Source organism: Sminthopsis crassicaudata, chromosome 3, assembly GCF_048593235.1.
Source record: "Sminthopsis crassicaudata isolate SCR6 chromosome 3, ASM4859323v1, whole genome shotgun sequence".
In the NCBI taxonomy this organism is placed as follows: domain Eukaryota; kingdom Metazoa; phylum Chordata; class Mammalia; order Dasyuromorphia; family Dasyuridae; genus Sminthopsis; species Sminthopsis crassicaudata.
The window spans coordinates 524,306,434-524,319,494 of NC_133619.1; the positions used below are offsets into that span (position 1 = coordinate 524,306,434).

The 13,061-nt window shown below is 36.8% G+C and overlaps 1 long non-coding RNA gene across 1 annotated transcript in view; it reads right to left on the reverse strand.

Annotated features, from left to right (window-relative positions):
- LOC141563330 (uncharacterized) overlaps positions 1 to 13,061 on the reverse strand; it is a 348,618-nt gene that overhangs the window by 234,622 nt on the left and 100,935 nt on the right. Inside the window, exon 5 of the long non-coding RNA XR_012488392.1 lies at positions 5,911 to 6,001. This is a non-coding gene — a long non-coding RNA (uncharacterized LOC141563330). The remainder of the gene's footprint in view (positions 1 to 5,910; positions 6,002 to 13,061) is intronic.

The window sequence follows — 13,061 nt, forward strand, 5'->3', positions numbered from 1 at the left end:
CCAGACACTGAAATTGAACACAAATCCCCCTGAATCCCTATCTACTACACAAGGTTACCTCTCCAGAGACATAATTAATGATGGAAAATCTAGCCTAAGAAAGATCACTATAGTTTACCCCTTCTAATCCCATGATGTATTCCTTTTGGGTAGGAAAGTCAAGACCTGATAAAAATGGAAAGCCGCCAATCCTCCAGCAGGAGGTCTGGAAGTCAGCATCCCCTCCAAACAGAATGCTGCTCCCCATCTCTAGATCTCTCACTTTGCCTTGTGCAAGCTGTCTCATAAAGCCTCCTCTAGTTTTGTTCCCCTCCTCAGAGGCTGACTTGGCAGCAGAAACTATTTCCTGCCTGACATTCACATTCCACTCTGTTCAGTCACTGCATAAAATAGTTGGAAAAGAAGCTGAATAAATTCAATAAATGAGCCAAGTGTGCTTGGAGTAGGCAATTGCCTACTGGGTATGATTTCAGGAGTCCCAGAAATCATACTCCCCCAAATTCATAATGCCCCTATCTGTGCTTCTTGGTTTTTATATTTCATTGCTTGCTTTCATTTGTTATTGATCTTTTTTCCATTATAAATCCCCTTAGTAATGTTTTGATGATCTGTTATCAGTCATTATACCAATATATATGGCTGAGTTTCAGACTCTTTCTTGAAAACAAGTTTTAATGGAAAGAAAGGATAAAGGATCTGGAGTGCTCAGAGGTTGGGGAGAGAATCACAAGGAAGAAAAAGAGTATGGGATCAAAGACACAAAACACACATCCTTCCAATTCCACAGTTTTGCAAAGGGTGGTGGTGGGGTAAAGAAAAACAACAGAGCATCTGCTTTTGGTGTGATGGCTTTTCGAACACTTTCATCAGTTGGTTCTTCATCTGCATTTCAGTTTAATTCTATAAAGAAAGTCCCTAGGGAGAAAATGGACAGTATATTCAGTATCGATAGGAAAGGCAACATGATAGTAGTAGTAGAAGGAAGCCCTGGATTCAAATTCTGCCTCTGACACTTATGTGATCATGGATAAACTGCCTAGTTTCCCTAAATTTGTTTCCTCTTCTATTAAAGAGACATAATTTTTAACTGTGTCATCTGACTTACCAAATTATTGTGAGGCTCAAATAAATTAATGCCCATAAATTAATTTACTAATTTTAAAGCTTTTCTGCAGGAGAATACAAGCTTATTAGGGATGAGATTGTTTCCATTTGTGTCTTATTTTCCCCTGGCACCTCACAAAGTGCCTGGCCCATATGCACTTGTTTCATTGAACTGAGCAGTTTAAGAGATTGATGGTACCAAGTACCCATTTATCAGGAATCTTTAAAATTTAGAGGCTTTAATCAAATATCCAGATCAACAAGGGAAGGAGAAATGCACAACAGGAAGAAAACCATTATTTTAGAGTCATCACTTACTTGAGAGTCAGAAGGTAAAGATGTGAACCTCATTTATTTATGAAATATCCTGCCTGCCAATCCTTTGGCTCCAGCTTCTTAGCAGATGAACCCACTCCTTTCCCTCAAACTCAAAGGCACCTGTGGATCCTGCCTCTGTCTCCAGCGGGTTTGGAAGAGATAGTTCAGTTCTTATCCAGGATTGTCAGGTAGATCTGGCCCTAGTTCTTACAAAACTCTAGAGGGAGTCAAATATGTCTTCTGCCTTCTCGTCTCTGCTCTCAGTACTCAGCTTCCCAATATTGGCATCCGTTATACTCCTGTGACCAAGGCTGTCCAGAGCCTTGATGTAGGCCCTTTACTCAATCTAGACTGTCCCTTGTTCCAGATTTTCCTTACTCCCCACCCTCCAAACCTAACACAAATTTTACTTGCTTCATTCCCTCAGAATCTTAAAGTTAATGACAAATCCGATAAACTAATTTGTGCTAGAATGTCAGTGTCTTAATATATGACTCTTCCTAATAATGACATCAAAAAAGGGACTAACATAGGGACTGATGTCCCAACTCAAAAGATCTATGGGAGTCCCAACTCAGGTTCTTCCTAACTGGGGGCAAATGATTTAACTATTTAGCTTAATTCTTTAGCTTCCTCAATTATAAAATAGGGATAATAATATATAATATCACATATTATATCATACATAATATAATATATGATATGTCATATATGATGTTACATAGTCACATAGTGAGGAAAATGCTTTATAAACTTGAAAGCACAATAAAATTGTGGATTGCCATTATTAGAAACAATGCATAGGCTCCTAAAATAGAAGTAGAAGATACCTTGGAAATCATATAATAAAGCCAACTTATTTTATAAATAAACCAATTGACTTGCCCAAGATCACAGAAATGGAACAACTAGGGTTAACTAGCACAACAGATGCTAAATTCAGTGTTCTTCCCATTCTGCCACATAGCTTAAATGAAATAAATTAATCTCTATTGGTAGGAATTTAATTTATCCCACCTATCTGGAAGAGAAGAGATTTGGAGAAAAAGGAACTTTTCCAATGCCCTTCACAAGCAGCCACCTATTCTGCCTATCAGTAAGTCCAGATCCCTTATCAGGAACTTGCTTCAGATTCGTCATTTTACCCACACTGAGAATCCAAACATCTTGGAGGCTCATCTGGAAACTCAAGTGAACTAAGGTTGATTGGGACTTTGCTCTGGGAGCTAAAATTTGAAGGATATTGACATTTCTTATAGTCCTTTCAGCAGCTGAAAACAACTAAGTATATTGGTGGGCATTAGAAATGGTGAAGACTAAATAACATCACAAAAGACAAACTATATTATGTTTTACAGAAAGGAAATATTTGTTATTGATGTGGGAGGCACCTCTGAATCAGCTGACTGAGTACAATTAGACCAGTAATTTGCCTAAGCAAAGATCACAATTTGTAAGTGACAATAAGAAAGAATAATGAGGAAAAGACACATCTTGGAATTAAAACAACTCAGCCCTGAAGCAAACAAGTAATTGATAATGAAAAATCAAAAATAAATCACAAAAATGACATCAATATTTATTCTAATAGCATTTGGGTAACAAGCAAATGTATGGTAAGGACTTAAGGTCCACAGCTATCCCAGAGCCATAGCCATATCTGGGCAGCCTGTTTTTATATTTTGAATATAATAAAACTTTATTTTAAAATGTAGCCATGGAGTGGATTTAGCCTTTGGGCAGTAGTTTGCCAACTCCTTAATTAGAGATTTGTTTGGTTGAAGGTGAAAGGGAAAGGTAATTATTCCCTCCTCTGCCCCACCCCCCATCGTTGGAATATGGGCTTTATCAGCTGAGTCCAGATACTCCCTTTCTCTTACGACAAAGTATGACCTATCCACTCTCTAGCCACTGACCTCAATTTCATCCCTTCAGAGAGATTTCTCTATGAATGGAGCTGTTGGGATTTTTCTTTTTTGGGGAGGGAGGGATATAACAGACAGGAGAAACAGAGGAGAGGTAGATATGACCAGCTAGCCTAGCCTCTTATCAAATAGCAATTGTGATTAGTTCACTTCCTCCTAAGGGTAAAAGCACAGGATCCAGTTTTGCCTAGTTTTAGTTATTTATAAAAGTTAATAAATTAATATCATTTTTCTGTTGTATTGCTCCCAAGGCAAGTCGCTTAATCTAATAAAGGTCTATGCAACCATTCCCTAAGATAAGCAGCATAAAAGGTGCTGACTGCATTGGTAGAGGAAGTTTACTCTTTCAGGAATTATTTAAATCAATGAAATAACAAGTTCAGTCCCTATCCCCTAACCATTATTGCTTCTGAGTCTAGAATTGTTATCTGGATTTGCTAACAATTTTTTTTTCTTCTATATGCTAAGATCAGTCACAGTTCCCCTATTTTGCATTCCCTATTTACAATGTAAAACACACCTCTAAGGCAGTTAGGATCAACCATATTTTATCTGGAGTAAGCCAGTTTTAAAGTACTAATTAAATCAGTAATTATGAATAAATTTAAAGAACATGAGAAAAAAAAACTTTCAAGTAAATGTCTGCCATTTTGGGAAGACAGTGAAAGGGGAATTGAGGAACTTTGTTATCCTCAAAATTCCCAGAAGAAAATGTTCTCCCTCTAACCATGAAAAGTCTCTTCTAACCATACCCCTTTTCAAAGTGCTGACAGGCAGTCTTGGTCCAAGACAACTGTCGTTTCCCTCTCCCCATGGCCTTTTGGCTCACATTCCCAACCACTGTGAAAACTGCAACTCCAAATTCTCTTTACTCAGCTATTATTAAAAATAAAAATAAAAAACTTATCCATTCCAGAACAAAGGGAAATGACATTCTATAAGCCAATTTTGTCCCTTTAAGGGTCATAACCTTGACTTTACCTATAGATCTTGCCAAGTCTAAAGATTCCTTCCCTCCAAGTCAGAATAATTAGTTGAAATAATAAGTTTCCAGAAGGCTGGCTTTTTCTTACCACCACTACCCTTCCTGGAATCCCAAATAATCTTGTTTCCAATGAAAGTTCCTCAGTATCCTGAGGTCTTCCCCCTTACCCATTCCAAATTGAAAATGTCTTTAAAAATTATTTGAGGTTATATTTCATAATGCTTTTTCCAAGAAGCATTTGTGTTCCTTGCTTGAAATGTAAAAATTGCTAGTCCCAGATCTCAGTGAATAAGAAGAAAAACACAGATCAAGAGCTGGAAAGGATCTTAAAGGCCATCTAATAAAATTCTTCTTTTAGAGATAATGGAATTGAGTCTCCAAGAGGTTAAATAATATGTTATGTAATAAATATCCAAGTTAGGATTCAAACTCAGATCTAGTGACATCAAGTTTCTCATTCTTTCCACTTCATCATGTACATTGCATGAAAAGTTTCCAGAGATGTCTTGCAGTTTCTTCCATCTCTTCCATCTCATATTAGGCATATGTCTCCTGTGGCAGCTTCAGGTCTCTATTTCCCTACCTCCATTATGGCCAGTGGGAGCTCCACACAAGATATGCCATTACAAGGCACAAGGCCCTGCTCCAGAATGAATGTGTGGAAAACCCCATAAAAAGAAAGTCATCATTACCTGCTTTGGGATCATTATGGCTTTAAAGTAAATTTTCTAATTGTGAGCAGGCCAAACGTGTGATATGTGATCACTGCCCCCCTTCTCATCCCTTCCCTGGAGACCAGGATGGTTGTTTATATCCTTTAATATTATGGATGACCAGACACTGAGGTCCAACTTCTGTGCATGCAAGAGGCAATTAAAATGACAAGGGTTCTCCTGACTCACTAAGTATGAGCAACTAATTATAAGATTAGTTTCCTTGTTCCTTTTCCCCCAAACAATTTAGTTAAAACCAAATCCTAGTGACATTTAATCAAAACTGACATATCTTGCTCATTCCTGTAAAAGCAAGCAATTGGGTGTGCACTGTTACAGATTTTGGGGAATTAGTCTTTGGTCTCCTTACAAATAGAGGCTGAAGCAGCAATGGGATCTCTGAACAAGACTATTTGGTAGATGGACACTAAATCAGGTGGGAGCTATTTCCAAGTCCTAAATAAGTGAGAAGTCTATTGAGACAGTGGACTAGGGGGTTTCACAATATAAAAAGTAACCAATTTAGAGAGAAGAAAAATCAATCAAATGACAGTTATCCTCAACCTGATTAGTTGGCCAGATAACTGTGTAACCTTATTAAATTAAGCCCCTTGAGGGTCTGCAGAAATGCTTTTTCTGCTTCACAGAAGTCCACATAACTTCCCTACCCCCATTCGATGAGATTCCTAGAACCAAAAGGTACCTTAGAAATCATCTGAAAAACAAAACTCAAAGAGGTGTCTTCATTTCACAGTTGGAAATGACCATTACAATATAGAGCTGGAAGAAACCTTGGAAGTCAATCAGTCCACCCTTTTCATTTTACAAATGAGGAAACTTAGGTTGAGAAAGACTAATGACTTACCTGGGTCACAAAACTGTAGGGGCTTGCATTCAAACTCAAGTCTTCCAGGCTTCCAAAGTTTTGTCACCATACCACACTTCAGTCCCTTCATCTAAGAAATAAGAAAACTGAGGCAGGCACACACAGGATAAAGTAATTTGCCTACAATCACATAGGTAAGAAAATGATAGAGCCAATCTTTAAACTCAAGGCTTCAGATTCCACATATAAAGCTGCTTCCACTGAGGTAGAATGTCTTAGTCAAGAATCAATATAGTTTATTTGTGGTGGAAACCAGGCTTCTTTCCACTATACTAATGCTCTTTCCACCATAACATATTGCATACCTGTATATGTACTAGGGCTGGTTTGTTTTTGGTCTCCACTGGATCCAAAATGACCACCAACACCCTTGATCTCAAAGTCTCAGGATTCACTTTTCTAGGAACCATTTTTCTAGGAGCCAAATCTCAGAACCAGTTTTGCCCCAAAGAAGACCAGTGATCAGGAAAATTTTAGGAGTTCAATAACACAAACAAGAGTACTTTGGCAGCTTCTCCAATAAGGAAGAGCCTGCTTTCTATTCATTAAAATATCTTTCCATCCATTGCAGAAGTCATTATGTGCCAACATTCAGTCCTCTCACATTCATTCCAGATTTGTGAACTCCTCTCTGACTTCATTCTATCTGCATTAGCTGTCTCTATGCTTTGGATTCACTTGTATAATAGACCCCAAGAGGGTTGAACACTAAGTTTTTCTGTGTGTTTAGAGGATTTGCTATCTCTTCACTAATTAGGAAGGTTAGAAGGTTTGAGGAGGAGGCTTTACTTCTACATGTGAAGCCAGCACTTAAACTATGTGACATTTCCTATTCCCTCCTCATCCATTTGTTCAAGCCAAGTTACCTTCCATCTGAGAATGTGCTCAGGTTAAGATGAAACAATATGGAAAGTTGCCACTTGACTAAGATCAGAATAAAATAATCAAAATAAGTAACATACTTCTCCTTTGAACAGATGGCCAGGGAGTTAGACTCATCACACTCAACATTGAAAATGAATCAGAACCTCATCTTTCTGCATATTCAAAAATTCACTCATAGCATGTGCCACAACCAAGGGCAAGTCAGTAGTTCCCATCAGCAAGTCTTGGGAAATTTCAGAAAGATATGCTACTAATTCAGACATGGTCCCTTTTGGAATGGTCCCCTTCAGTCTAGCAACCAATATTTTAAATGTATGAGAGAAGAGTATTTAGGAATGACAGGGAAGAGGCAAAATAGAAGACTTGTAAATTTTTCATGTCATTTGAAGATGGAAAACACAAATAAGACTTAGAATTTGAATTGTGTGTGAGAGAATGAGACAGACAGATAGAAACAGAAACAGAGAGAGAAGAAAGGCAGAGACAGAGTTCGGGAGGGGGGAGAGAGAAAGAGAGAGAGAGAGAGAGAGAGAGAGAGAGAGAGAGAGAGAGAGAGAGAGAGAGAGAGAGAGAGAGAGAGAGAGAGAAAGGGATATCTTCTAAAGCTCTGAAACTCACCATTATTTTTAGTAGTAGTCTTACCAATAAAAATGACTCAACCTATATGTTTTCCCATTATTTTCCATTCAAATAATACAAAAGTTATCTAATTTTTTTCCCTCTTATTTCAAGAATTGCCTACATAAGCCAGCTAGGTTTACCACTCTTATCATCTTATATGTGAACTATTACAAAAGCATCCCAATCACTTTTCTTGCCTTCAGAATCCACATATAATCTATCCTTCATACTTTCTGACTAAACTTTCTCAAACACTACTTTCATTATGTCATTTCCCTGTTTAGAGCTATTACCTTTGGTATAAAGTCTAAACTCAAGAAAGACAAAGCAATATGGTAAAAAGAGCCCTGGCTTTGAAATCAGTGGACTTCAGTTTAAATTCTGCCTCTTACCCTTGTCATTGGTGTGACTTTGGTCAAGTCATCTAACTTCTTTATTAGACAGCTAGATGGCACAAAAAGCACTAGACTAGAGTCAAGAAAATCTGAAGTCAAATACAGCACTCAAATTGTGTCTTATTCATTCCTATGTATCCCTTCTAGCTTGATGATCAATTCTAGATTGATGATTCTAACTTGACTTCTGTTTGCCTCAATGGGAATAAAGGTTTTCTTCATCCATAAAATTTTCTTCACCTGTAAAATAAGTGAATTAGAGTAGAGGGTCTCTGAGCAAATGTCCAGCTCTAAATACATGATACAAAACCTAGCATCTGAGGAAATCCACAATCTGGCCAAAATCTGCTTTTTAACATTATGTACTTTTCTACATAAACTCTTAGCTTCAGTTATACCACTCTCTTCACTGTTCCTCAAACTTCCCATGCTTATTCTTCCTCCCACTTTTGCCCATGCTGTTTCCCTCATTTAAAGAAAATCTTTCTTAGAAATAATTCAGAATTTTAGCAAAGTTGCAGGATACAAAATAAATCCACATAAATCCTCAGCATTTTTATACATTACCAACACAATCCAACAGCAAGAGATACAAAGAGAAATTCCATTCAAAATAACGGTCGATAGTATAAAATATTTGAGAATATATCTACCAAAGGAGAGTCAGGAATTATATGAGCAAAATTACAAAACACTTGCCACAAAAATAAAGTCAGATTTAAATAATTGGAAAGACATTCAGTGCTCTTGGATAGGCCGAGCGAATGACAATAAAGATGACAATACTCCCTAAACTAATCTATTTATTTAGTGCTATACCAGTCAGACTCCCAAGAAACTATTTTAATGACCTAGAAAAAATAACAACAGAATTCATATGGAACAACAAAAGGTCGAGAATTTCAAGGGAAGTAATGAAAAAAAAATTAAGTGAAGGTGGTCTAGCTGTACCTGATCTAGAACTGTATTATAAAACAACAGTCACCAAAACCATTTGGTATTGGCTAAGAAATAGACTAGTTGATCAGTGGAATAGATTAGGTTCACAGGGCAAGATAGTGAATAAAAATAGCAATCTAGTGTTTGACAAACCCAAAGATCCCAAATTTTGGGATAAGAATTAATTATTTGACAAAAACTGCTGGGAAAACTGGAAATTAGTATGGCAGAAACTAGGCATGGACCCACATTTAACACCACATACTAAGATTAGATCAAAATGGGTCCAAGATTTAGGCATAAAGAATGAGATCATAAATAGATTGGAGGAACATGGGATGGTTTACCTCTCGGACTTGTGGAGGAGGAAGGAGTTTGTGTCCAAGGGAGAACTAGAGACCATTATTGATCACAAAATAGAAAATGTTGATTATACCAAATTAAAAGTTTCTGCACAAACAAAACTAATGCAAACAAGATTAGAAGGGAAGTAACAAATTGGGAAACATTTTTACATTTTTTACAGTTAAAGGCCTCATCTCCAAAATATACAGAGAATTGACTTTAATTTATAAGAAATCAAGCCATTCTCCAATTGATAAATGGTCAAAGGATATGAACAGACAATTTTCAGATGATGAAATTAAAACTATTTCCACTCATATGAAAGAGTGTTCCAAATCACTATTGATCAGAGAAATGCAAATTAAGACAACTCTGAGATATCATTACACACCTGTCAGATTGGCTAAGATGACAGGAACAAATAACGATGAATGTTGGAGGGGATGTGGGAAAACTGGGATACTGATGCATTATTGGTGGAGTTGTGAAAGAATCCAACCATTCCGGAGAGCAATCTGGAATTATACCCAAAAAGTTATCAAAATGTGCATACCTTTTGACCCAGCCATACTACTACTGGGCTTATATCCCAAGGAAATACTAAAGAAGGGAAAGGGACCTGTATGTGCCAAAATGTTTGTGGCAGCCCTTTTCATAGTGGCTAGAAGCTGGAAAATGAATGGATGTCCATCAATTGGAGAATGACTGGGTAAATTATGGTATATGAATGTTATGGAATATTATTGTTCTGTAAGAAATGACCAACAGGAGGAATACAGAGAGGCTTGGAGAGACTTACATCAACTGATGCTGAGTGAAATGAGCAGAACTAGGGGATCATTATACACTTCAACAATGATACTGTATGAGGATGTATTCTGATGGAAGTGGATTTCTTCAACATAGAGAAGAGCTAATCCAATTCCAATTGATTAATGATGGACAGAATCAGCTATACCCAGAAAAGGAACACTGGGAAATGAGTGTAAACTGTGAGCATTGTTTTTTTGTTTGTTTGTTTGTTTTTGTTTTGTTTCTCTTCCCAGATTATTTTCACCTTGTGAATACAATCCTTCCTTTGCAGCAACAACAACAACAAAATTCGGTTCTGCACATATATATTGTACTTAAGATATACTATAAGATATTTAATATGTATGGAAATGCCCGCCATCCAGGGGAGGGGGTGGAAGGAAGGAGGGGAAAAACTTGGAACAGAAGGAGTACAAGGGATAATGTTGTAAAAAAAAAATTACCTATGCATATGTACTGCTAAAGAAAATGTTATAATTATAAAAATTAATTTAAAAATGCTTAATTAAAAAAAATAATAATTAAAAAAACAAAAAACAAAAAAAAACAAAAAAAAGGAAATCTTTCCCAAACTCCCTTAAATCTAGTGCCTTTCTTCCATTGATTATTTCCAATTTAATTTTCATATAACTTATATAGGAATAGTTATATACATATTGTCTTCCCCAGTAGACTGAATTTCTTGAGAACAAGGGTTATCTTTTGTCTTTCTTTGTGTCTCCAACACAGCATAATGTCTGAGACATGATAGACACTGAAGCCAGTGTTGACTATATATTTCTGCTTTTTCACATCTAATGTCATTCCCAAAACTCCTTCTCAAGATAAATGCAAGTCAACAAAATTCCAACAAAACATACACCTATTGATAGACTATTTGTATAAGGATTAATCAGGTTATACTGAAGAATGATCAAGTTATCTGGAAAAAAAAAGACATAGGATCAAGTCTCATAGGAGTAGAAAAACATGAACTCTAAATTATGCTAAAGTGTCTTTTGAAGGAAGAGGGACTATCTAAATGCCTTCTTGATTTTCTTCTATTTTTGCTCAATGTTTCAAATCTCCAAACTCTAGGATTAAATAATGTGATATTTTCAAAGATAGTGAGGCTCCATGTAAAGTTGTTATAGAAGTTTGAAAATATCTCACTTGAACTACTTTATCTTTGCTTTGTCAGACTGGACCAGCAGCACAAAGCCAAAGATTAGTTCCATGAAGTCACCATTTAAGGCACATATAAGATTTGGAATGATGTGTTCTGGAAAGAACCTAAGAAACTACTATTAATAGACACCAAAATTCAAGTTTCATTATTTCAGCTCAATCTAAGTACCAGATAAATGTAATGCAGAAAGGTTTAGACTTACAGTAGATTGGCCCATAGTCAGAAAGACTTCCATTCAAAATATCTTTGTCACATCTAGATGTGTAATCAAAAGAAAGTTATTTAATCTCTTACTCTCCCCAAGAAACTTTCTATTAATTACAAATGAATGATTTACATTATATGTGTGAGAGAGAGAGAGAGTGAAAGAAAAAGAGAGAGAAATAGAGAAAAAGAAAGAAAGAAAGAAAAAGAAAAAGAGAGAGAGAGAGACACTGAGAATATTGAAAGAGTAACACAAAGAGAGACAAAGACACAATGATTTATACATTTACACTAATGAATGGAGTTTACACAGTGGAAATTCCCCTCACTGAGAGGAACTTCACACACACACAGTGACTTACATATTCACATGTGTAAAGCACTCCATTGCACTAAAGACACAAAGATGAAAAATAAGATAATCCCTAAAATAAGAAAAATATAGAACATATACGTATCATATATAATAAAATGTTATCATGGAAAAGGAGAGGACTAAGTCTAACTAAATAGGATAGTGAGCATTTTTGAGTTAGGTAATGATATGGTAAGATTTGTGCATCAGGAGATTGATTTTGGCATTGATGTGAGGGACAGATAGAAATAAGAGAAACTGGTGATAGGGAAATCAGTGAGGAGGCCAAAATGAGATGAAAATCATGTGGTAAAAGTCTGACTTTGGGTGGAGAAGGGTAGAAAAGAGGGACCAGACTTAGAAAATAATGCTGAAGTAGAATTAGTAGTTCCTGACTATTGATTGGATGTAGCAGGTGAAGGAGAGAGAAGAATCAAAGATGATTTGCCAAAAATCATATGGGTTGAAAGTAGCAGAGCCAGCTTTCAAACCCAAGTACTCTAAGTTTTATACTTTTTTTAGTGTTTCAACCATAGGAATCCCCACATGCCATGGTCATCAGGCCAGGATTGGGTAAACAGACAATTTTTTTTAAATAATAGCTTTTTATTTTCAAAATACAAGCAAAGATGTTTTTTCAGCATTCACCCTTGCAAAAACCTCGTGTTTCAAATTTTTCTCCCTCCCTTTCCCATCTCTCCCTCCCCTAGATAGCAAGTAGTCAATAGATGTACAATTCTTCTATACATATTTCCTCCTTTATTAAAGTAGTCCATTTTTAGGAAACCTTTTCCAATCCCTTCCTCACACATGGAGATGAGTGGTGCGATCCTTGCTGCTCAGATCCCTGGGGGCTGCTGAATCCTACTGCTGCTTCCAGTGAGAAGATGTCCCTATAACCTGGACTACGTGTTGTGACTACAACTCCAAGTGTATCTGCACCTGCTGCTTCATCACTCACCCATTGCCTCTGGGATTTGAGGGTAGACATGGCAAATTGGTATGGTGTGTCTTTAAATTGTGCATAATTTAGATTTAAGTGAGGCAGAACTGCACAAAGTCATCAGCCTCACTCTCAGAGCTGCCATTGCCCAGTGGCAAGATAGAATCAAAATGGCTGGTAATGACTTAAGATGCAATGGATGACCTTGATGACTTCAATATCTAACCAAGACCTCCACAATACCTGCTTCACCTGCTTTCCTGGTTGCTGGAACAAACTGTTCTCATCTGCCCATTCTACCAGGAAAGTCTTCATAAGCTTAGGGTAGACAAACCCCCCTAACTCACCATAGTGAATTGTCTTGGGACTTTCTGAAGATCACCTGGCAGGATAAGGTACCAGATATCGAGGTCCTTTCTCAAGTTAAACTGCCAAGTATTCCAGCTCTACTGCAGAGAGCAC